General features: G+C 40.2%; 2 pseudogenes; both read right to left on the bottom strand.

The window, feature by feature from the left end:
- Window positions 1-2,049: 2,049 nt before the first annotated feature.
- On the bottom strand, window positions 2,050-2,173 carry LOC118657258 (annotated as a pseudogene).
- A 223-nt stretch (window positions 2,174-2,396) lies between these two features.
- LOC118657250 lies at window positions 2,397-2,504 on the bottom strand (annotated as a pseudogene).
- Window positions 2,505-22,945: the final 20,441 nt, after the last annotated feature.

The following is a 22,945-nucleotide window of genomic DNA, read 5'->3' as shown; positions in this document are numbered from 1 at the left end:
CGGGAATCCAACCCGGGACCCTTCAGTCCACAGGCCGACACTCTATCCCAGCCGTGGGCAAACTACGGCCTGCGGGCCGGATCCAGCCCGTCTGAAATGAATAAAACTATTGAAAAAAAAGACCGTACCCTTTTATGTAATGATGTTTACTTTGAATTTATATTAGTTCACACAAACACTCCATCCATGCTTTTGTTCCGGCCCTCTGGTCCAGTTTAAGAACCCATTGTGGCCCTCGAGTCAAAAAGTTTGCCCACCCTTGCGCCACTGAACCAAACCAGGGCAAGACCTGCATTTTTTACAAAAGAAATAACAGAAAATATCAGAGTAAATCACACTTAGTAAGGAAAAGCATTGTTAAACATTTATTTCAGTTTATATTATAAGTGAATAAACAAAAATTCAGCTCCTAAGAGAAAAACAGGAAATAGAAAAAAAGAAAAATTAGTGAACTAGAGAATATATTAGAAGATGATGAAACTGAAAAACAAAAGGCAAGGAGGAGTATATAAAATGTCAGAGGTAGGGATTGAAATTTTAGAGATAATAGGTGCCTTTTGGGTAAAGACCTCAAAGAACTGAGGGAGTGAAGACAAGGCTGTGTGTGAGTCATCTCTGCAGCCCTAGCAACTAGCCAAGTGTCAGGCACCTTTGTTGGGTTTCAAGATGTCTGCTGAATAATTAATTGGAGAGAAGAAAACAAATTTCATCTAAGGTAAATTTTATAAAAGATGAGAGACAGGCAGAAATGAAAATGACATGCTTGTGGGAAAATGAAGAATCCTACTGAACAGGAACAGAGAGAATGCAAAGTGGAGGGATTGGTTTTAATTACAGTCTTTGAATTGTAAAGAACAGAAATTCATTCCGAACAACTTTCTTAAGATGATAATTATCAATAAGGAAAATAGTGATAGCACAGGAATCAAGTCTAGTATTAATATAGGCTATCCCTTAATATGCTTTATTTTCCTTGCAACTGTTTCAAGGTGTCTATTTGCTTCTCCTCTAATTACCAACGGGTTCACATACTCTTTACTCTTTTATTCCCATATATTTTTTTACCCCATGGATTAAGTCAACATTTCAGCTCACTCAAGGTTCATTATTTGCCCATCTGTCCTCTTTCTACTTCATGACCTTTCTGATTTTGCTCCCAGAGCTAAATTGAAAGGCAAAAAGATTGACATAACCAGGAAAGTGGTTCTGGGAATAATGCTGGAAGGAGAGGATAGGTGTGAAGGTTAGCTCTTAACTACATGTAGCTCTTCACTCCAGTCACAATAGACAATGTACATGCTGTTCTCTCTGCTTTAAATACCCAACTTCAAAAAGTCACTCTTCTATTTTCCCACAGTACCCTGTGTATACCTCTAGTATAATACCTATAATTCCTCCTTGGGATTATCTATTTACTTTGTTATCCTATATAATAAAACCCTAATATGCAAGTTGACCAAATGATGGATATTGACCACCAGGGGGCAGACCTTCAACACAGGAGCTGCCCCCTGGTGGTCAGTGTGCTCCCACAGGGGGAGTGCTGCTCAGCCAGAAGCTGGGTTCACTGCTGGCTAGCGCAGCGGTGGTGGCAGGAGCCTCTCCCACCTCCACTGCAGGTGGGCGGTAAGGAGCAAGGGGTCCCAGACTGCGAGAGCCCTGGACTGTGAGAGGGTGCAGGCTGGGCTGAGGGACCCCGCCCCCAGGGCACGAATTTCGTGCACCGGGCCTCTAGTGACTATATAATAAGCTTTTCAACAGCAAGGAGAATGAATGAATGACTACATTAGTCAAAAATTTATTTATGGCCTAGCTGGTTTGGTTCATGGATAGAGCATCAGCATGCAGACTGAAGGGCCATAGGTTCGATGTTGGTCAAGGGCACATACCCAGGTTGCTGGTTCAAACCCCAATAGGGGGCATGCAGGAGGAAGCTGATCCATGATTCACTCTCATCATTGATGGTTTCAATCTCCTTCTCTCCTCCTCTCTTCTGCTCTGAAATCAATAAAGGTATACTTTGAAAAAAAAATTATTTACTTTTTTTTTTTTTAGTGCACCATTCCCGGAGGTACTGCAATACCAGGTCGATACATGGAGTGGACAGAGCAAGCTCCTATTCCATCTTCCTATTCCAAAAATACATCCTATATAATAAAACCCTAATATGTATATTGACAGAACGGCAGAACGACCAGTGGAATGACCGATCGCTATGATGCACACTGACCACCAAGGGGCAGACATTCAATGCAGGAGCTGCCCCCAGACTGCAGGCCCCAGGCCAGCCAAGGCAGGTGCAAGCGGGGTCCCCCAATTGCCCTGCCGGGCGCCCCACAGATTGGCCCTGATCGCCAGCCAGGCCTAGGGACCCTACCCTTGCACGAATTTGGGGCATTAGGCCTCCAGTTTAATATAATATCCTTGGATACAGGACATATCAGAGATTAAACTGATAAAAAGAGATACTACACTTGATCTTAGCCAAAAGACTGAGAAGCGATTACATTTATTTTACACTAGCGCACCCATTTGTTCACTCATACATAATTTATTGAGTACCTATGTGAATGTATAAGGGAGGCACACGTAAATAGATTGAAAGAATGGGTAGGTCCTTCTACATCACCCATGGGCAGATCCCAAACTATTATAGGCAGGGAAGAAAGCTCTTAAGATGTTTCATATTAATACGTTATTAGACAAAAGAACTCTTTAAGCCCCTAAGAAAAGTGGAAAAAGAGGAAATGGCAAAAGCAATATGACCAGCAGTGGTAATTAACCTGCTTCTAAAATGCTTAAGATGGCTTGGCCAACCAGACTTGATCATAGTGGTAACTCTGGTGTACCACAAAGGCAGACCTGCAGGGGAGATTGAGTCATGATGAACATTTTTGCGACCTGCCTCCTGTGTGACTTACTCCTAAGGACAAGTGAATAGTTTCTCAATATTTCACAAAATTGGCATAATAATGAACACCAGTCTGGCACCTCATCTCATTCCTTGATGTTTTTTCTATAGTAATGAGGTAGTCAGACCTAACATTTATTTATTTTATTTCATTTTTTAAAATATATTTTTTATTGATTTCAGAGAGGAAAGGAGAAGGAGAGAGATATAGAAACATCAGTGATGAGAATCATTGATTGGCTGCCTTCTGCACGCCCCACACTTGGAATCAAGCCCGCAACCCGGGTATGTGCCCTGAGCAGCAATGGAACCATGACCTGGTTCATAGGTTGATGCTCAACCACTGAGCCACGTTGGCCGGGCAATTTTTTTAAAGAGTAGAATAGTCTGAGATAGGACTATTTCCTAAATAACTTTACACAGCAAAAACAAAGAAAAGGATGAAAGGCTCTTTTTTTTAATGTATTTTTTTTTATTGATTTTAGAGAGGAAAGGAGAGGGATAAAGAGATAGAAACATCAATGATGAGAGAGAATCATTGATCGGCTGTCTCCTGCATGCCCCCTACTGGGGATCAAGCCCGCAACCCAGGCATGTGCCCTTGGCCAGAATCGAACCTAGGACCCTTCAGTCCACAGGCCAACGCTCTATCCAGTGAGCCAAACTGGCTAGGGCATGAAAGGCTCTTTTAAGCATTTTGTTAACTTCTTAACTTGGGTTTTATTTTTCGAATGTTTTTCACCTATTAGAAAGAAGGCATGTGAGGTATTACATCATGTTCAGCACATTGCATGGCATACAGGAGATCAAAACAAACAAGACAGAAACACCAGCTGCATGACCCAGGCTGTACCTTCTAGGAATGCACAATGTATTAATTTTGGTGGTATCATTAAAGACTGATGTTTTTCTGTTTTTCATTCTGCCATCTTCAGCATGTTGGTTCATGCTCTGAGGCTTGTCCCTTCTGACCACAAAATGATATAAGATGCTATATCATCAAGTTGAAGAAGAGGAGTAATTTTCTTCCATGGGCCTATTATTATCAGCTAGGAGAAACTTCTGCTGGAAAACCACTAGTAGGCTGCTTGTCATGTGTCTGGCCAAAATTGCTTCTCATGCCCAAACATAAACCAGTCATTGGCAAGGGGAATGGAATGGCAATAACTGGCACCAATCAATATCACTGGGGCTTGGGACTTCAGGTGTTCAAATGGCAGGTTATAGTCAAATACAGCTAAAGGGAAGAGGGGGAAAGGGAAGCAAAGCAAAGTAGAAATGAAATAAAATATAGGAAAACAGAAAAAGTAAATCTATCTATAGAGCAAATGTTCTATCTGTAAATGATCTTTATGAACCATGCACATTAGCAATGTGTCATTTGACTGACAATTCCATGCTGCCAAGGAGCAAATGTAGGAATAAATAAGCAATGCAGTCCTGATTTTGATCTCAGGCAAAAAGGAGGTAATATCATTTCATTAACTGAGCTATTTGTAAAAAAAAAACCAAAAAAAAACCCCAAAAAAAACACACAAAAAAAACTTTGATATAGGAAAGGAAGCGTCTTGTTAGCTTGTCATCTCTGGTTCAGTTTTATGATAAAAAGAAATAAAAACAGGAGCATTCTCAGATCAGAACCAGTTTAATAAAAATGGTTTTTCACATAATGAGACATCTCTCAACCTTTTAGAGAATAAAGAAAAATGTAAGTCTTTGCTTTAAGTTTGCTATAAAGATAACAGAAAAACATAATGGAGAAAATGGTAAGCCTAGCATAAGGAAACCTATTTCATAAATTAGTTATGAAAATTTTTAAAAATCATGGGGTAGCCATTCACAAAAGTATTCACAGTAGGACTCTTTACATAAAGTCTACGTACTTCATTGTAGACACAAAAATGATATTATAAATTAATGGGAAAAATCCAAGCCTCTTAAAGTAGAAATTCCCTTTGCTCTGTATTTGTTTGTATAGAAAATTTCTTCATAAAGAGCCTTTTTGGTGAAGAACAGAGAGTATAATTATTTATGAAGCTGTCCTTTAATTCAACCAATGAGTTTAATGGAAAAGGTCTCCTATGACTTCCTTTGTCAGTCTCTGAAGTAACCTTCCTCTTCTAGTTGGAGACGTCTTCCCTCTCAAGTCCTTAGCTGTGTCTGGGACACTGAGTAGATCCATTACCAGGAACCAGGATGATGGCATTTGCCTATTTGACTATAACCTGCCATTTGAACACCTGAACTCCCAAATGATTCATGTGAAACAAACATGAGTTTACCATAACCATTAGATTTGGCTGTTGTCTTTACTCATTAGGGAAAGCTTTCCAATTTCTAGCTGGGTTTTGAAATCAAAAGACATGGATTCAAGTCCTAGTTTGGCTACTATTTTTAGTGAATGAGTAAAGATGGATTGTCCAATAAGCGACTCTAGGAATTCTCTCTGGGTTGTCTGGATGAACTAGCTTCAGGGAACTCCTCCCTCTCCCCTTACCAGTGGAAGGGGCTATGTCTCAAACAATGTGTGGCACCACCAATTTTCTTCCTCCTCAATGGGAAGAGTTGCACCCCAAACCAACTCCCCACAGGAGCTAACAACTATTGTTTACAGATAACTGGCCTCTAAGCTCAGACCACTTAGTGCCCAAGCCCAGACTTTATGTCCTTTACCTATAAAAAAGAACAAGGCGTAAAATCCCTCTCTTGAAGCACTGCCCTGTTATGCATCCAGATGCACACTTGACCCTACTGAGCTCACCTCTTTAAGAGATGCCCAGAGAATGGGGGGCCCTTTTGCCTGTGCCATACACACAAGGGATATGCTGATGTTTGCAAAAGCTCTTGGCTTTCAGTGTGATATTTAACTTCTTTGACCTTTTGTTTCCTTATCTGTGAAAAAGGAAAAAACAATACTTATCTCACAAGACTGTTTTGAAAGTTAAATTTATCTAATCATTCAACCCATGCAGGAAACACTACTGAGTTAACTCTCATGTACACTTTTGTTGCACGGATTAAAAATCACCTTTGAGCCCTAGCCAGTTTGGCTCAGTGGATAGAGTGTCAGTCTGGGGACAGAAGGGTCCCAGGTTCAATTCCGGTCAAGGGCACAAGCTTGGGTTGCAGGCTCAATCCCCAGCAGGAGGCAGCCGATCAATGATTTGATTCCCTCTCATCATTGATGTTTCTATCTCTCTCTCCCTCTCCCTTCCTCTCTGAAATATATATATAAAAGAAAATCACCTTTGAGCGTGTTGTGGTGCCCTGAAAAGTGCAGGGACTTTTGAATCACAGATTTGGCTTTACATTGTGACTTTGTTGCTTTGTGCCCCTGTGACCTTGAGTGAAAACTTAACTCTCTGTACTTAAGAGAACTCGTGAGTAATGGGGGGGAAAGGAGGACCTATGTAATACTTTCAACAATAAAGATTAAAAGAAAAAAAGAGAGTGTGTGAGTACTAAATAAGATTATGTCTATAACAAGATTGAGTACATTTGGTACCTAGTACATGCTCAATACATTTTTTATTTGCCTTCCTGATTTTTGCTGCCCTTTCTCCCTTCTTCCTTACTTCCACTGATGCTTGCTTGCTTCTTATTCCTTCCTGACTTCTCCTTCCTTGTTTCACTTATCCTGACTCTTACCCCCTCCAATTATTTCTCAAACTAATATGAAATGCTTTCCCAAATCCCACAAATTCCTAATATGCTGCATGGAATGCAGAAGTGAGTCCTTAACTGATGTGGGCATAGAGCTGGGTGCACTTTCTGGTCTAGGCTATGAATTTCATCCCATCTGTTAAAATATCTAAGGGGATAAAAATTTCAACCTTGAAATTCTTTGAGGAACAAACACTTCCCACCTGACAGCTTTGAGCCCCAGAGAGCATTTTTGTTTAACACAGCAATTTTCAACCCTTTTCATTTCATGGCACCCATAAACTAATTTCTAAAATTCTGTGGCACACCAAAAAAATACATTTTTTGCTGATATGACCAAAAATAAGTATAATTTTTATTCATTTACACCAGACAGCTATTGTTGTATTGGTTGCAGTCATTTTTTAATTTGACAATCTCAGGAAAAAGAGGTCAGTGACCCTGACTAAATAGTCAAGTATTGCATGTTTTTAAAATTCTTGCCGGCACACTGTTTGAAAATTGCTGGTCTAACATGTCATCTGTTGCCAGTTTCTCACTTGATCTAACAATGACAAGTCATATGCTCCTACCCTGGCTCTCACTTAAAATGTATCTGTGTTTTGAATTTAAGTACTACATAGGGGAAAATATGAACTTTGCTTAAAAGCATCCTAGCATCTATCTTTTGCTCTTTAATCCTTAAATATAGCTGAGGGAAAATATTGCAAAATTTTTAAGCAATTTTTTAATGTTGAAGTTACATAATTAGTATATAGAGTCAAAATCCTTGGACATAGAGAGAGGACAGATTTTTTCATCTATTTCCCTCAAAGCAACAACCCTTCATGTGAGCTCCTATAGTAACCTGCAAGGACCTTGAGCTCAAAAAAAAAGTGACTTTCATTAGCCTATCCTTGACACAGTGAACTTAACATGGAGCCTCAACATGTCACTAGAATTCATCCTAATACTAAAATATGGAAGCAGAAACCACTGTCATAGAATTATGGAATTCTAGAACCACTATGCTCCTCAGAAACAATCTTCTATAACCTTCTTATTTTACAGCTAAGGAAACTGAGGACCAGACATTTTAAGTTGCTAATAAAAGATCTGAAAGCAAGGCAGTGCTAGATAGAGCAAATTCCCCATTTCCTTTCATTTATTTTTCTTAAAGGTACACTATAAATAATTAAGAGAAGTAAGGCTGTAATAGTGTTATCTATTGATAATCACCCATGCTAGGCCGAACATAGTACTTATGCTTCTTCTGTAGACTTAGAACAGTTAAAAGTGGGTATCTTTTATTTAGACAATTGGGGAGATCTAAATAAGTTCTATAGCTTAGATAACAGAATAAAATCTATGTTAATTTCCCTGTTAAAAGTTATATGTGGTCATATAAGAAAATATCCTTGTATTGGGAAATTATATACAAGTATTTAGGGGTAATGAGACATTATGTCTGTAGCTTAGTTATAGATGGTTCAGAAAGTGTGTGTGTGGGGGGGGGAGAGAGAGAGAAAGAGAGAGAGAGAGAGAGAGAGAGAGAGAGAGAGAGAGAGAGAGAGGAGTGGCTTGAATTAGAATAACAAAAAGATGAAAAGAAATGCACCAGATTAAGGATGTATTTTAAAGTAGTCAAAAGATTGGTTGATGGTTTAGACATATAGCTAAAGCAAAAAACACTCACATATTTTTTTAGTTGGACTGAGTGATTGAGATAGGGAAGACTGCGGTAATGAACATGTTTGGTAGAAAGTAGCCCCAAAAGTATGCCAAGAATTCTATTTTGTCCCTGCCATACTTCAAGTACCAACATTGAAATTATGTAGAGATATCAAGTATGTGGTTGGATATAAGAATCTGAAATGTTAAAGGGAAGACAGGGATGGAAATATAGATTTGAAATTAATGTGATATTAAGTGTGCTTTTTTAAAATTTTATTTTATTAATATTATTTTTTAATCCTCACCTGAGGATATTTTCCCATTAATTTAAATTTATGTGTGTTTGTGTGTGTGTGTGTGTGTGTGTGTGTGTGTATACATATATATTTTATTTTAGAGAGGAAGGGAGAAGGAGAGAGAGATAGAAACATCAATGATCAGAGAGAATCATTGATCGGCTGCCTCCTGCATGCCCCCTCCTGGAGATCAAGCCTGCAACCCGGGCAATGTGCCCTTGACCAAAATTGAACCTGGGACCCTTCAGTCCACAGGCAGACACACTATTCACTGAGCCAAACCAGCTAGGGCTTTCCATTGATTTTTAGAGAAAGGGAAAGACAGAGGGAAATATTGATGTGAAAGAACACATCGATTGTTTGCCTCTTTCACCAGCCCCTACCAGGGCCACGGCCTGTGAGGAACCTGCAATCAAGGTACATGACCTTGACCAGAATTGAACCCAGGACCCTTAGGTCTGCAGACCGACATTCTGTCCACTGAGCCAAATTGGCCAGAGAGATGTGCTTTTGATTAAAAAACAAAAACAAAAACACAGAGATTTGATTGTACCCTAGAAATACCTGGAGGTTACCTGATTTAAGAAGGGGCAGCAAATAAAATGAACCATCACTATGCTATGTCTAGTTTTTACTACAGCTAGCTCCATGAATGCTTTTCAAATTCGTTTGATTGTATTATAGTCTTCCAAGAGGTCTGGAACATGAAGGTGACCATTGGTGATTCTATATTCATTTTTAGCTTATTGTTCCTGGGACATGACTGGTGGTGAAAGGAATGGGGAACATATGAACAGGGAAAAGTCCGATATTTCTCAAAACAAATGTAATTCATTGAAATAGCATATATAAAGGGGACATCTGTAATATTTTCAACAATAAAGATAAATTTAAAAAAGGAAATAGCATGTATATATGACTTAACAGCAATAGAATTCCAAAATAAATATCCTTTTAATTTCATTATAATTCCTACCTCAAAATTCCTGCAAAGATAAATATATGTAGCCTTGCTACTGACATAACCCTTCAAATAGTTTAAAATAGAACAGCATTCGGATTCCATGCCAAAGCAGACGGAACTGTCAGAGTAGGCAGTTAGTTATTAACGAAAGAGAAAGGAGGCAGACATCTGGTTAAGCCTGATTAAGTCAGGAAACGAAGTTTCACAGTCACCCTGGGGAGTAACCAGCATCATTTTGGACAACATCCCCTCTAGTCAACAAGGTAGGAAAGTCAGCCTTACAGTTACCCCAAGTGGTTACAGGCTTGGGGGGAGGGGTGTCACAAAACGGCAAGGGGAAATTCCTTTCACTAAGTGCATGCACAGTAGAAGCCAAGATGAAGCAGAGGGATTCTTTTTACTAAGTGCATATATAGCAGAAGCCAAATAATGAAACAAAACTATGAAGCATGCACAGTAGAAGCCAAAATGGTGACCATAAAGGGGGAAGAGACTAACCTGGGAAAATCTGGGAAAAGGATCCGACTGGAGAATGGCACAAGACCTCGGAAAAGCTAGGAAAGAGATTGGATGGGGGTGGGTGGGAGGAGGGCACAAACAGAAGCCTGGGAAAGGCCAGGAACCCAGCTCACATCCTCCTTGGGGCACCAGAGGAGCCGTGAGCAATGGCAGAGCATTCCTCTTTTGCCTCTGTAACATCCTTTCTCGCGTCCATGCAGACACTACCATAAAGCCTGCCCACTCTCTGTTCCTCTGAGAGTGTACTATCTCTTTTTGCTCTAATAAATCTGCCACTATCATTTAAATCTCTTCTTACATGAGTGTCGCTGAAATTCTTCCCCCAAGACACTGTGGAAGAACTGCAGCCTCTGGTACCAGAAATATAACAAAGCCCTGGTGTTATTTCTAAAATTATAACACATTTATATAGCACTTTATAATTTATAAAGTCTTTTTAGCAACATTATCCCATTTTGTTCTTCCCCACAGCCTTGCAAGGTAAATAAGATATATATTATTATTAATAAGGAAAAATGACAGCCTCCGGAAATGAGGTAGCTTGTTTAAATTAAAATGACTATTTTAAGTGACAAGACTATGCTTAAAAGCTAGATCTTCTAATTCTGGGGCTAGTTCTCTTCCTCTGATACCATAAAGCTTCTTTCCTTTTTTAATAATATGGTTAAGTAGATATTTATTGTTTCCCCAATTTCATATTGCACAGAACTGAGTTTACTTACAGTGAAATGAATGCCTTGACATTATGAAATTATAAAATTTGAAGAAATATATGAAAGAGCTAAGATCAGAATTTATATTTCCTGAGTTGCTGTTTCCACTGATGATTCAGCTAGAGATGTTTATCACTGTAAATCACGGTTTTTGCTACATAAGTACCTTGAGCCAAAACCTCTGAGCAAAATATGCCTGACATAAATTCTCTTATGAATGGTTATAATTCAATTTCTTACCATATTTACTGCATTTTTTAAGTTTCCAAAGAGATAATGTTTATATTACATAAGAAATGTGCATGTTTTTAAACACCTTTTGCAGAAGGAAGTTTAAAATTGCTGAAGCAGATGTTGACTATTGCCAAAAAAAAAATGAGGAAGTTAAACAAAACTAAATATAAAAATGTTAGAATATCAGATGTTAGAATGCTTGAGTGGATGCATTGTGGCAGTCACACTTGGGAAATTTTACATTTTACATTTTGGAGACATGTTTTACACAAAGCCCCTATTTACTGAAAATGCTGTTATATGGGTATATGATGGATGATCTATTTTTGTTTTAGAAGAGGCATGAGTGCAGTTTAAGACTAGCCCAAAGAATCACACTGTACTAGCTGTTTATAGACTCTGATAAAATTTCTCACAACCTATATACCTCATTAATACTGATAGCTATACTTAAAATAAGTTGAGTCCTATATGTATCATTCTTCTCTTTTTACCAGAAGGAAATAGGTTCAGGGAAATTAAAATAAGTTTCCTTGTATCACACAATTAATAAATGATGAAGAATTAGTAATTATTTAGCTTGTTTATATCTCTCAATGAAACAAATAACATATTTTAAGAAATCAAGTAAATTATAAGAACTATTAGAAATGTTTTTTATCATGGTTTCCCCGGGGCAGAGGTCTGGCTGGGCCTATGCTCTTGCTGGAACTCATGCTGAATTAGCACCTCCTTCCTCCAGCCACACCCAGGGCTGAGAGCTGATCTTCACTTGCTTATGTTTACCTTTGAGACAAGAAATTTAGTCTCTAACATAGAAAACATAGGAAAAACTGAAAATGCAAAAAAATAATAGATTTATTTGAAGAAATAAACTTGTTCTTGGAACTAAAAGCCACAGCATGGCAGGTCTGCAAACACTCCGGATCGCTGGCCTTTTCCACTTGACCTCTGCCTGTTCAAATTTGTTTTCTCCTTCCAAACATCGGATAAACCTAGCGATGGATGTGCTGCCTTTACTGGACGGGGTTTCATAGTCAGTCTTCCCAGCACTGAAAGACTGAGGTTGTCAGACCACTGTTTAAGTCTGTGAGAACATTATTAATAAGTTCAGACTGCAGTTCTGTCTCAGCATCTGTGGGGGTGACCTCGGCCCAGGTGGCACAGGGCCCACGCTGGTGTCCGGGGTGTGCTCCCTGCAGGCCCAGCTCACCACAGATGCCTCTTCTCCTGAGTCTCTGCCACTTTCCCCGGTCCTCAGGTTAGAAGTTCCGGTTTCTCTCAGAATCTGAGATAACTCTCCCCCCATGCGATGTGTTGAAGCTTCACATAACTGGGTGGTTATCAGGGCAAAGTGGAAAGAGTAAAAAAAGAGAAAAAATAATCAGGATTCCCCCAGAACTGTGGAAAATGGGCCCTGTGGGGGCCCATTTTCCCAGGTCCTTGCCAGAAACCAGTTTTCCGTGGCATTTTAGGAGCTTAATTCCTGTTCTGGTTGCAGCTTCAGGGTAGGTGCAGGGCCAGGAGAAAAGAGGGAATGTTCCCGGGCAGTGCCCCAGTCTGGCTCCGACAGCCCTTTGTCTAGTCCTCTCTGTGTCATTCCAGTCCTCCTGTGATCAGGAGGGAAAACCAATCAGCTCACCTCTAGGCTGCTCATTTGTCAGGTTCTATATATTTTTATTGATTTCAGAAAGGAAGGGAGAGGGAGAGAGATAGAAACATCAATGATGAGAGAGAATCATAGATCGGCTACCTCTTGCACGCCCCACAATGGGGATCGAGCCCGCAACCCAGGCATGTGTCCCTGACCAGAATGGAACCAGAGACTCCCCAGCCCGCAGGTCGACACTCTATCCACTAAGCCAAACCAGCTTGGGCATTTGTCAGGTTCTGACTTCCCGCCCAGTCTGCCTGTGGCTGCTTCCTTTCCAGAGTCCGCAGTTTCCAGCCTTTTCTATTCTGTCCCTAGCTCGTGGTGATCATCAGTGAAGGGACGGCTGGCTGTGGACCTGTTCTACCTTGGTGGCTCCAGAATGATGTGTTATCTTTTTTTTTTTTTTTAGAAGAAAGGGAAGGAAGAAAGTGAGCCTGGACAGCAAGTAGACTTTCTTTAGAAATAAATGAAGTGTCTTTTTTTCATAGACCTTTGAAGTGCTCTGTTGGTTGATATGAGGTACTTTTTGTTTTTCTCTCTGGGTATTCTTCCTGAAAAAGGTGGACGGAGTTGGCAGCACAGATATGGGGACAGAGAGTGAGCATGCAGTCCCGGGTTTCGAGAGGCATGGTGTTCACACTATTCTGCATTTGTGAGCCTCTCTAGCCTTGTGGTTCAGGATTGGCAGTAGGTGGGACCAGCTGTGAATAGCTCCTCCTGTGCCTTCCTGATATGCCCGTCTGTTGGTCCTGCATTGTCAGCTGAATGTGGAGGGTCAGCAGGCCTCCAGGGCACTCAGTGAAGCCACCTGTCTGAAAGCCCTGGGTCCCTGAGTCACTGGGCAGAGAGGAAGAGCCACAGTGGTTCCCAGGCCCACAACATGGAACACAAATAGATTTCACTGGGTTCAGACATTGGAAAGTCCGTTATTACGTTAACAGACACAGTCTTTGATGGGCAATTAGAATCTCCCGGGCTTAACCTCTGAGTAAGTGTTGGACTTTTGATGAGTTAGTTTTCGTCTCTCATCTTGGTTTAACCTCCTGCAGAATAGAGCCATCTCTGGAAGAAAAGAGCATGTAGAGATAAGGTACTATTATCATCTAAGGTACTATTATCATCAAATGTTGAGCACCATAATGCCAAATACACAGAGAAAAATTATTAATCATCCCTTACCTTTGATAGAGTGTAAGCACCATTCCTGCAGTTGTGATCTGCAGATCATTTAAAAGCATAGACTCCCTACAATGGTGCCACCTTCCCTCTGATCATCACATGTCCTTGAATCGTGTCAGATGTAAATATTGCTACCTCAGCCATTTTCCTCATTTCCATTTACATAAAATGTCTTTTTTTTTTTATCCCTTTCCTTTTAGTCTGTGTGTATCTATTATTTTGATGTGGGTTTCTTGTAGACAGCATACATATGGGTCTTATTTCCTTATCCATTCAGCTACCCTATGTCTTTTGATTGGAGCATTTAAAGTGATTATTGGTAGGGTAGTATTTATTGCCATTTTATTCTTTTAACTGTGTTCGTGTTGTTTTTTCTTTTTCTTCAAGAAGATCCTTTAATAGGCACTGTATTACTGATTTGGTGGTGACAAACATTTTTAGTCTTTTCTTGACTGAAAAGCTCTTTATTTTATTTTTTTCAATTTTAAATGATGGCCTTGCTAGGTAGAGTAGTGTTGGCTTTAGTTTATTGCTTTTTATCACTTTGAATAATTTGTTCTAAATCATTCTCTCCTGAAATGTTTCTGTTGAGAAATCAGCTATTAGACCTACAGTTGCTCCCTTGAAGGTAACTCTCTCTCTTGCTGATTTTAAGATTCTTTGTTTTTAACCTTTGGCATTTTAATTATGATGTGTCTTGGTGTGGACCTCTTTGAGTTCATTTGCTTTGGGACACTGTGCTTCCTGGACTGGTGTGTCTTTTTCCTTCACCTGGTTAGGGAAGTTTTCAATTATTTCTTCAAATAGAGTCTCAATCCCTTGCTCTATTTGTTCTTCTTCTGTTACCCCCATGATGTGGATGTTGTTATGCTTCATGTTCCAAAGGTCCCTTAAACTACCCTTATTTTTTAATTATTATTATTTTTTTTGCTGCATTGAGTGGGTGTTTTCTGCTACCCTGTCTTTGAAATTGCTTATTTGATCTTCTGTTTCATCCAATCAACAGTTTATTCCTTCTAGAGTATTCTTCATTTCAGATATTGTATTGTTAATTTCTGATTGGTTCTTTTTTAGTTTCTATGTCCTTTTTCATGCTATCTGTTTATGTTCTCACTGATTTCATCCATTCTTTTTCTAATGAGCATCCACATATCCACTGCTTTGATCTCTACATCTGGCAGATTGCTTGCCTCTACTTCATTTAACTTTTTTCCCCCTCTAATTTATTCTGTTCTTTCATTTGGGGCATGTTTCTTTGTCTTCCCATTGTGGCTGTTTCTTTGTTTCTATTTATTAGGTAGATATGCTTTGGTTCCCACTCTTGATAGGGTGGCCACCGTCTTAGATCTCTAACAATGTCTTTCCTTTTAAGAAGGAATAATATTGTATTGGTGGACCCACCTTGTGTTTATCCATTCATCCATCACTGGAATACCTGAGTTGCTTCAATGTTTAGCTATTGTGAATAACACTGATGTGAACATGGGTGTGCATATATTTCTTCAAGACCCTGCCTTCAATTCTTTAACCCTTTGCGGGCCAATGTTATTTTTGGAATTCAAACAGTCTGGTCCAAATTAATTGACGGGATTGAATGTTGAACTTTTTAATGTTCTTATTGCTCAATGTTGGGCCTGCTCCTAGCGCCTGGTCTGTCGAGTCAGCCTCGAGGTTGGACTGAAAAGGGTTAAAATATATATTTTTAAATTATATTTTATTGATTTTTTTACAGAGAGAAAGGGAGAGAGATAGAGAGGTAGAAACATCGATGAGAGAGAAACATCGATCAGCTGCCTCCTGCACACCTCCTACTGGGGATGTGCGTGCAATCAAGGTACATGCCCTTGACCAAAATTGAACCTGGGACCTTTCAGGCTGCAGGCCGATGCTCTATCCACTGAGCCAAACCGGTTAGGGCTTCAATTCTTAAGTAAATATCCAGAAATGGGATTGCTGGATCACATGGTAGTTCTGTGTTGTTGTTTTTTTCTTGAGGAACCTGCTTTCCACAGCAGTTGCACCTGTTCACATTTCTAACTTCAGGGTACAACGATCCGTATATTGTATGCCCACCACCTGGCTTTCATTGTAAGAGTGGAATTAAAAGGTTGAAACATACCACATTTTTAGACTTAAGGTATATGGAACCCATAGCTTGAGATTAGCCATGTGCGCTCAAGGACTCTACAGTGAGTCCATGGGTTCTCAGAGGCCTGGGAGCTGCTTCCTGCTGTGGGCAATTCATGGGTCTTCTGGGATGGGGCAGAGGAGCAAGAGCATGATTAGGTCATGCAGCTGCAATCTTATCATTGTGTCATGAAAGTTTAGTCCCTTTGTGTGTGGCTGACCCTAGCAGATGCCTCCCTCCATTTCTTTCCTAACAGAACTATAGTTCTATTCAGATGTTCCATCAGATATATGTTCACTGGCTGCCCAGGCAGGACTCTCCCAGACTTTTGCCCCTAAGGCATGGTGAGCCAGGCTGGCTAGGGTGCAGGGGAGGGCAGAGGGCAGATAAAGAGCCCTCGGGTGGGTTGAAAATGCTATTAGATCCATTAAGGCTTTTAGGCATGAGAATGACATGATCTGATATATATGTATATGTATATGTATATGTATGTGTGTGTGTGTGTGTGTGTGTATATGCACTGGCAGATCCAGTGTCTGGTGAAGGTCTGCTGTCTTCCTGCTGTAACATTACATGGTAATTTATGTTTTTTAAAGATGACTCTGCAATTTTACATTGGAAATATTTGAGAAGAATCTTTTTCTTTTTCTTAAATTTATTGGGGTGGCACTGATTAATATAGGTTTCAAGTGTAAATTTCTATGATATATAATTTGTATATTTTATTGTGTGCCTACCACCCAAACTAAAATAATCTTTCTGTTATATGTACATTTGGCTCCTTTATCCTTTACTACCATCCATGCCCGTTCCCACAGGTAACCATCATACTGTTTTCTGTGTCTATGAGTTTTAGTTTTATATCCCACATATGAGTGAAATCATGTGGTTCTTAGCTTTTTATGACTGACTTATTTCTCTTAGCATAATATTCTCATGTTGTTGCATATTGCATTTTTCATCTTTTCTTGTGGCTTGAGATGAGTCTTGAAAGCACACGTAGGATTTAGACAGATGAAGAGGGTGAGGAAAGTGCTTCAGGTACAGAGAGTGGGCACATAGCCTGATGGCAGGAGAGATGAAGACCCTAGCACACACCCTACAGAGAGGTCTGTGAGGGGGGGACAGGGCAGGGGAGCAGAACACCCTCTATGGAAAGGGACAAGGCAGAGGGGGAAAGGGACCATCCATAGAGGGAGCAGGGCAGGGGGAGAGAGGACCCTGTCCCCTCCATGAAGGATCCCGTGTCCCCTGCCCTGCCTTCTCGATGGAGGATCCTGTGTCCCCTGACCTGCCTTCTCCATGGAGGGTCCCCTGTCTTCCCTGGAGGAAGAAGAGATAAAGACTGGAGACCTGAGCACAGACTTCCCAGAAGCCTATGAATGAGGGGACAGGGCAGAGAAACAGAAGACCCTACATGGAGGGGGCAGAGTAGGAAGGACAAAGGACCCTTCATGCAGGAGGCAAGGCAGGGGGACAGGGAGGCCTCCATGGAGAGGCAGGGTACTGAAACAAGGGACCCTTGCCTGGAATAACAGTGTTGTTAATTTGCCATTTGCTTGGAATGTTGTTGTTTTTTAATTTGCCTTACTAAGAGATATTATCCTGTATGCTATTGGTTTGTGAAATGCCTACTCTGAGCCTTTGTTAAAAAAATTGCTGGCAAACACTAATCAATCTCTGAGCATAATTTTGATTCCCAAAACAAAACAAAAGATAAATTTATATACTATTTGAGGAAATAAAGCTTTTTCTCCTCTTTCTCAATAGTAATATCTCTCATTGCAGTGCGTGCCATAGGAATCAGGAATGTAATATCTGTTACTGACCTATCCTCTCCTATATAATAAAAGGCTAATATGCAAATCGACTGAATGGTGGGACAACTGGTTGCTATGATGTGCACTGACCAGCCAGGCTCATGGCTGGCAAGCGCAGTGGCGGTGGCAGGAGCCACTCTTGCCTCCGCGGCAGCGCTAAGGACCCCTCGGGCGATGTCCGACTGCCGGGAGTGGGCCTCAGCTGGCAGTCGGACATCCCCCAAGGGTCCCGGACTGCGAGAGGGTGCTGGCTTGGCTGAGGGACCTCCCTCCCCACCCCTAGTACATGAATGTCGTGCACCGGGCCTCTAGTGTTATATAAATGCCAAAATTACAGTTGTATTTATGGCCAGTAAATAGAACCTATAAACATTATTAAATTGTTTTAAAAATAACAGAGAATAGTTATCTGGGAGGCACAAAAAAAGAAATTGCTTTGTTGGAGATTGTTAACCTAAAAATAAAATATCTTTCAAAGTAAGGGGCAACAAGCATTTATTTGAAATTAAAAAAAATATCTATTCAGAAAGCACTGATTTAGATAGAAGCCCACAAAATATTCTGATAAAGAGACAAAGGCAAGGGGTGTTTATGAGAAAGGGAAGGACAATTACATCAGTAGAGGAAGGCCTTTCTATGAGTACAGAAAAGCTAACATAGTGATACTAATTCTAAACAATTTTCAGTCTGTGAGTCATCAGTCTTATAGTCATAATATCTGCTTTCTTATTATCTTTGCAAATAGTTCTTTGGGACACAATGTTGTTTCAGGCCCAGTCCAGAGGTGATTTTGCCCTAATTTAACATTCCAAAGATTTGAGGCATAAGACTTGCGGGGCAGCGACTCTGGAATGGCAGCTCTGGCTCCATTTTAAAGTGGCTCCGTCTATTATTATTATTATTTTTTGCAAGACTACCTCAAAGATTTTCCTCTTATTTACATTGGCTGCCTGTGGGGCCCCTCAGGTGATTCCAATGTAAACCAGGGTGGAGAAGTACTGTGTCAGAAGATCTTTAAGCTCCCTTCCTGCTCCAAAATTAGTTTTTTCTAATAATAGAGTTTCATTTTTGTTTCATTCAAATAGTTAAATTTAAACATTTGCCAGTTGTTTGAATTTATTTTTATATTTTCATTATTTAACTCTCAGGAAGGATATTCAAGTCAAAATGCAAAAGTGCCTCCTGTTACAATACTTATTTGTAAAACAAAAAATCTAAGCAAAGAAGAAACTTTAAAAAATAAGCCTGTGAGCAGAATTCAAAATTATGTGTAGATAAGGGGCAATAAATTTCCAAGTTAATTAAACCTAGACTTTTAAGAAAAGATGAAAGCAAAACTGCACAGCCAGGAAATATAAAAATTACAATAGATCCCTGAGGAAACGCAGGCAGGAAAAATTAAGGACATTTTTATATAGAGTTGGTGTCAGGAAACGTAAGGAAAAAGAATGGAAAAAAAGAGATTAAACCAATGGTATAACAAATGAAGAGATGGTGCAGGTGACCTGGGAGAGAAGCTGAGTTAAAGGCATGAATTATGAAGGAAGGCGCTGCCCTGAGAAAAAGAAGCTCAACCTCTTCACTGGAGTTAGAGGGAGCAGCAAACGGTCCAAGCCTTAGGGGTTGAGGGAGAGACCATCACAACTTCATCATCAACTAGGTCATTCAAGAACAATTTATGTCAAAATAACCATTATAGATGTACTTAAGGAACATACAATACATATGAGGCTCACGGGACTCACTACCAATTCACATTTAAAAAAAGATCAGAAAGCCCTAGCCAGTTTGGCTCAGTGGATTGAGTGTTGGCCTGTGGACTGAAGGGTCCCAGGTTCAATTCTGGTCAAGGGCACATGCCTGGTTGCAGGCTCGGTCCCCAGTAAGGGGCGTGCAGGAGGCAGCCGATCAATGATTCTCTCTCACCATTGATGTTTCTGTCTGTCTCCCTCTCCCTTCCTCTTTGAAATCAATAGGCTCAGAGCAGGCATTTCACAAACCAATAGCATACAGGATAATATCTCTTAGTAAGACAAAATATTTTTTTAAATGTTTTTAAAAAAGATCAGAAATATTATTTTTAAGAAAAGGTAGCCCACGGAAGCCACCTTTCCCTTATATTACTTGACATTCAAGAGCCTTTTAACACAACATAGTTAATATACCAGAGCAGCATATATTTGGGATGGCAATATTCCGGAGCAGCATATATTTGGGTGGTTTATAGAAACCACCTTCTCCTTATATTACTTGACATTTTAGAACATTTTAGGTTTTGATGTCTAGTTGTTAATGTTCCACATTCTTCTTCTAAAAATGAGGTTCCCATGGCCATTGTGCAGAACATTTTTAAGACAAAGGAAAACACACTCCCTGAGAGACCTCCCATCCCAGCACCTTGATATAAATATCAATAATATTTTTGGCATATATATTTACACTTTTTCATATGAACTTTGTATGAATTTGCAACCTTAACTTTAGATGTGCAAAAGTGGAAGGCAAAATTTGGGCCCTCATGATCTGCACGCCCTGGTGTTAGGTCTATGACTGTGTTACTTTACACAACGAAAGGGAATTAAGGTTGCAGATGGAATTAGGTTGCTAAGCAGTTAACAAAATAGGGAGATTATACTGGGCTACTTGGGTGGAAATGGAAGTAGAAAAGGAAGTCAGAGAGATGTGACTGTTAGGAAGAGGCAGGAGAGATTCGAAACATGAGGGGGCTCAACCTGCCACTACTGGTTTTGATGATGTAGCATGGGGATCATGAGCCAGAAGGAGTTTAGAATATGCTACCCCAAATATATGTTGCTCTGGCATATTGATTATTTTGTCTTTAAGGCTCTTGAAAAACAGCAAATATAAGAAAAATACTTAGATTTTTCTTTAAAAGCAGGAGATGAAATACCTATATGAAAGATGTCCTCCCTATACCGTAAGAATACATTCTAATCATTAAGGACAGGAAGTTGAGATAAAGAGAATTCTATATAAACAGACCTTGTTAAAATAATTATCTTCCTTAAGCCTGCCCACATAGCTGAGTCACCTTTTCACAATTGCCTCTCTTTGTTCTAATATAAAAGTGAATTGGTTTCACAATTTCTTTGGGTCTTTGTGCCTCATGAAAGCTCCTAAGTCATGAAAAGCTTGTTAAATAAATGTGTATGCTTTTCTTCTGTTGATTTGTATTATGTCAATTTAATTCTCTGACCCAGCCAAAAGGAACCCTAAGAGGTTTTGTAGGGAGCAGCTATAGGGTCAAGCCCCGGATTGACCTGTGGCAGGGCCACAAACAAGTCCCAGCTTGGGGGGCAGAGCCCTCCTAGCATAATTAAGCTTGACCTTATAGTCCTCCCTTGTTCTTTCCTAGGTAGCTAATGGGCTGTGGGAGGTGCAGCAGGTGCTGCCAAAACAAGCTGAAACTCGCAAGAACACTGTAAACATGTTGACCACTTCCCTTGTTTTGCTTTGTGTGCTCTGACTATAAAATAAAGCTTTGGCTTACAGCAGGGGTCCTCAAACTTTTTAAACCGGGGGCCAGTTCACTGTCCCTCAGACTGTTGGAGGGCCGGACTATAGTTAAAAAAAAAAAACTATGAACAAGTTCCTATGCACACTGCACATATCTTATTTTGAAGTAAAAAAACAAAACGGGAACAAATACAATATTTGTATTTGCATGTGGCCCGTGGGCTGTAGTTTGAGGACCTCTGGCTTACAGGCTGGGTCTCTCTGTGTCCTCATCCAGGCACAAGTGATCCACCTTCCTAGCCCCAACTGTATTCTCTTACTCTGTCTTCTTTAATCCTTCACCACCCCTCCTCAGGTTCACCCCTGGCCAAGCTGGATGCGGTTCAAGGTTTAATAAAGATAACGGTTTGCCTTCCCTACAAGTACCCTCTGGGAACAGCCCTCTGTTGATAGCCAGCAAGTAAATAACAACCACATTCCTGTACTGATAAATTGGTTGTATCCCTTAAAGGACTTTTGCTTCCCATCTTGGAATCTTGGCATTTCCCAGAGGTTGGGTCACTGATGGTCTTTATTCTTATACCAGGGTCTGTCTCAGGCTAGTAACCTCACATAAAGTAGCAGTCAGCTGGGTGGGTAATACATTTCCCCAGGCTTTTAAAGTTAGGTTTCATAAAACTGGATATTGGGTGAATTTCTTGCTTTCCATACAGGGAAAAAACTCTTTTTTCTCTCTCTCCCAATTTGGTTCTTTGATTCTGATCAACCTCTGGGAAATAGGTTATACAGAAACAAGGATGGAGCAAGGGAGCACTTATGATCCTACGGTAAAATCCTAGGCAAGAGATGATGGGACTTGAACCAGCACAGAAGTGATAAATGGTTGCATTTTGAATACTTTCAAGGGTAGAACCAGTGATTTGACATGGGGTGTTAAGTCAAATATAAGTAGGTTTGTCAGGACTCACCTGCCTTCACATACCTCATAATTGGGAGTCCAAAGGGACCATACTAGTAAATGACTTAAGGGAACATTTCACATCTTGAAACTAGAAATGAGAGTGTAAAGGTTATCACACGTGAGAATTTGATTTTAGTAGTTAAAGACTTGGTTCTCCAACCTAAATCTACAGCCAATATTTATTTATTTATTTTTATTTATCTCCTTTTCTACGGTCTTTGTGTTTTGATTATCTTCCAATTCCAGCTGGCATAAGTGCCAGTTCTTTCCCCTATCCTGCATCCATCACCCGCGCATGGTTCAGCCTTTTCTTATCCCTCCCTTTCAGTAGTAGTCCAAAAGAAATGATGGCTGCTGTTTGCAGGGGAAGAGAATACAAGATAGTTGAAAACAGCCCTCTATTCTATTCATAAACTTGACTTTACATTACTGAAAACCGAACAGTGAAATAAAACACTTTAAGAAATACAATATTTGCTCTATTACTGTTAGTGGTAAATCTACTTTATTGGTGGAAGTAACGTAAAGTATTAATAAGTTAAAAGAAGCAGTATCATTTTGGGCAAGTAGAAATTCCGCTTTCGTTGTAAGGCGGACTTCATTTTGGCTTTTAAAAAACTGCGGGCTCTACTGCTGTTATCCAGGAGCTGTAAAAACTTGAACAAGGTAGTTTTCTTTCTCTGGCTCCCCCACACACACACACTCCCCGCTCCGTCCCGCCCCCCTCCCCCCCCCCCCCTAAAATCTCAACCTTCCTATTGCCTCCTGATCTT

This window comes from Myotis myotis, unplaced genomic scaffold (assembly GCF_014108235.1).
Source record: "Myotis myotis isolate mMyoMyo1 unplaced genomic scaffold, mMyoMyo1.p scaffold_m19_p_5, whole genome shotgun sequence".
Taxonomy (NCBI): Eukaryota; Metazoa; Chordata; class Mammalia; order Chiroptera; family Vespertilionidae; genus Myotis; species Myotis myotis.
Note: the sequence above shows the minus strand (reverse complement) of the source record. Positions and strands in the feature narration are given on the sequence as shown.